Source organism: Galeopterus variegatus, unplaced genomic scaffold (genome assembly GCF_000696425.1).
Source record: "Galeopterus variegatus unplaced genomic scaffold, G_variegatus-3.0.2 Scaffold3189, whole genome shotgun sequence".
NCBI lineage: Eukaryota > Metazoa > Chordata > Mammalia > Dermoptera > Cynocephalidae > Galeopterus > Galeopterus variegatus.
The window spans coordinates 167441-170604 of NW_007729300.1; positions in this window are offsets into that span (position 1 = coordinate 167441).

Below are 3164 nucleotides of genomic sequence, written 5' to 3' on the forward strand. Positions count from 1 at the left end.
GGTAGAAATAGCCTGGCTTGGGAATTAGAAGGCCTGTGTTATAATCCTGACCCTGCAGCTCGTTTGCTATGTGACCTAAGGGTCTTTCAACTCTGACACTCTTTCCATTCTTCTTCTAATATCTAATTGTTGTTAATAACCACTGGAGAACATCTGAATGGAATTTTTCTGTCATTGCTTTCTATCCCCTGGAATGTAGCATTCCTGTGTGTGTATTGATACTGCTACACAGCGGGACATGTGCAGGCAGGCTGCAGTTAGGCTCAGCCACTTGTATCTGCAACAAAGACAAACTGCTCCACACCCTTAAAGTGCAAGAAATACGTTTCTTTTCTTTTCTAAATCAAATCCGGCACTGAGCTCTCTTGGAAGAGAGACAAAATATGCAAGTAAATATACAACATGTCAAGTGGTGATAAGGATCAGGGAGAAAAGGAAGGTGGGGTGGGGTGAGTAGGAACACCAGACATGAGTACAGAGTAGTCCGGGAAGACCTCTCTGATAAAGAGACATTGTGAAGAGACCTGGAGGAAGTATGACAGTGAGCTACGTAAATACCAGGAGGAGAGGGACTCCAGGCAAAGGGCACAGCAAGTGCAAAGGTCCTGAGGCAGGAGATCTTTATTTGTTTCAGGACATGCAAGGAGGCCAGGGGTTGGAATTGAGTGATGGCAGTAGTGGGGGCAGGGAGGTTGGCCAGGGATTGATCGGGTGGGGGACATGGGGAATAATCACAATCTTGTGGTAATGGGCATGCTGATAGTATTATCACACCTTGGGCACAGGGAGTGATGGTCAGTGTTGTACCCCGTGAATATGCATAATCAATAAAAAAAAAAAAAAGGAGTGACCAAGTGCGAAACTGAAGAAGGTAAGTTCAGAACCGGGCAATCACAGGTTGGCTTTCATGAAATGAGAATTCACAGGAGGATTTTAACCAAGGTCTGCAATGATCCATCTTACTGTTTAAGGGGGTCATGCTGGCTATTGTATGGCTGCAGTCTAGGGAAAGATGGAAGAACAGTCCAGCATTAGTACACATGCCACATGTGGACCAGCCTACTACTGAGAGCTACAGGTAGATCTAAGCCCCAGTGTCATGTGGTTGTCCTGTGACACACAAAATGACAAAAAGAAATGTTTGTTCAAAAAAAAAAATTCAAATGATGATACATTGCTTTCCATCCTTGCCTGTTCAGGATATTGCCTGGTCAATGAAATAACACCCTGGTGAAAGAGTGAAATATGGTACTCACACAAGAAGAGCACAAAGAAAACTACCTTGACCTGTGCCTTCTCTGTTCTGGCCTCCCACTCCTGTTGTCACACCCACTGTCTGGGCAGGGACTGTCCCCAGGCAGGCCCTCTGGGGCACAGCAAGTGCAAAGGTCCTGAGGCAGGAGATCTTTATTTGTTTCAGGACATGCAAGGAGGCCAGGGGTTGGAATTGAGTGATGGCAGTAGTGGGGGCAGGGAGGTTGGCCAGGGATTGATCGGGTGGGGGACATGGGGAATAATCACAATCTTGTGGTAATGGGCATGCTGATAGTATTATCACACCTTGGGCACAGGGAGTGATGGTCAGTGTTGTACCCCGTGAATATGCATAATCAATAAAAAAAAAAAAAAAGGAGTGACCAAGTGCGAAACTGAAGAAGGTAAGTTCAGAACCGGGCAATCACAGGTTGGCTTTCATGAAATGAGAATTCACAGGAGGATTTTAACCAAGGTCTGCAATGATCCATCTTACTGTTTAAGGGGGTCATGCTGGCTATTGTATGGCTGCAGTCTAGGGAAAGATGGAAGAACAGTCCAGCATTAGTACACATGCCACATGTGGACCAGCCTACTACTGAGAGCTACAGGTAGATCTAAGCCCCAGTGTCATGTGGTTGTCCTGTGACACACAAAATGACAAAAAGAAATGTTTGTTCAAAAAAAAAAATTCAAATGATGATACATTGCTTTCCATCCTTGCCTGTTCAGGATATTGCCTGGTCAATGAAATAACACCCTGGTGAAAGAGTGAAATATGGTACTCACACAAGAAGAGCACAAAGAAAACTACCTTGACCTGTGCCTTCTCTGTTCTGGCCTCCCACTCCTGTTGTCACACCCACTGTCTGGGCAGGGACTGTCCCCAGGCAGGCCCTCTGCCCCCTGGCCTCCACTGAGACATGCTATGCCCCCATCTGATTCCCGATGTGACACCCACCCCGCTCCCTCTGCTGAGGAGTCGCCTCCTTCCTGCCAGAGCCCCGGGGTCAGCATCTCTCTGCTTGGGCACGTGGAGGAGGGATGTCAGCTCACTCACAGCCCTGGGGCTGAGCGAAGACTTGGGGCTGTTAGCAAACATTTGCTTCNGAATGAGGAGGAGTGGGTGGGGAGTCACCACCACTAAGGCAGTGTTGTGCTACCCTGGCTGTCCTGGTCCCCAAAACTGCAAAAACAAGGTCTGATTGGGGATGTCTTTTACACATGGCAGTTTTGTTATTTTTGGCCTGAAAATACAAAAGCTACTGTTAACACCTTTGTAGGGCAAAGGTGACCAAACACAGGAGCCCAGGTTGCCCGTCCTATGAGGGCAGAGAGGGCAGTGCGGGGCTCACCATTTTTCCTTGGCTGATAAGTGCACAGCAGGAAAAAAGACTGGCCACTGATTTTTCCCCCAGTACCTCAGCCCAGCACACTTATGTCACAACTTCACAGCAGCAAGAAGCTCCTAAGAGAACTTCTCAAATGGCCCAATTAACTCTTATGGCAGGGCTCTGTGCTAAATGCCAGAGATGCAATAAATAAAGTACAGTCTCCGCCCTCAAGGGCTTCAAAGTCTACTTGGGGACACAGACATTTAAACAAGTAATTCGAGCAACTTGAGAAAGACTGTCACAAAGTTGCATGCACAGCACTGTGGGGAAACAGAAGAGGAAAACCCCGGTCTCAGAGGGGAAAGCTCACAGAGATGGTGGCATTTGGGCCACTTTTTTTTAAATAACAATATTGTTTTATATAAAAATGACACTTGATCTGTGTAATAATTCAAGCAGTTGGAGTCCAAAGGAAGTAATAAAACATCTCAAGCCCCACAACCCAGAAATAACTAGTGTAAAGTTTTAAAGTGTGATTTTATTGGAATTTTACATAGAAAAAGAAACTGCTGTTAA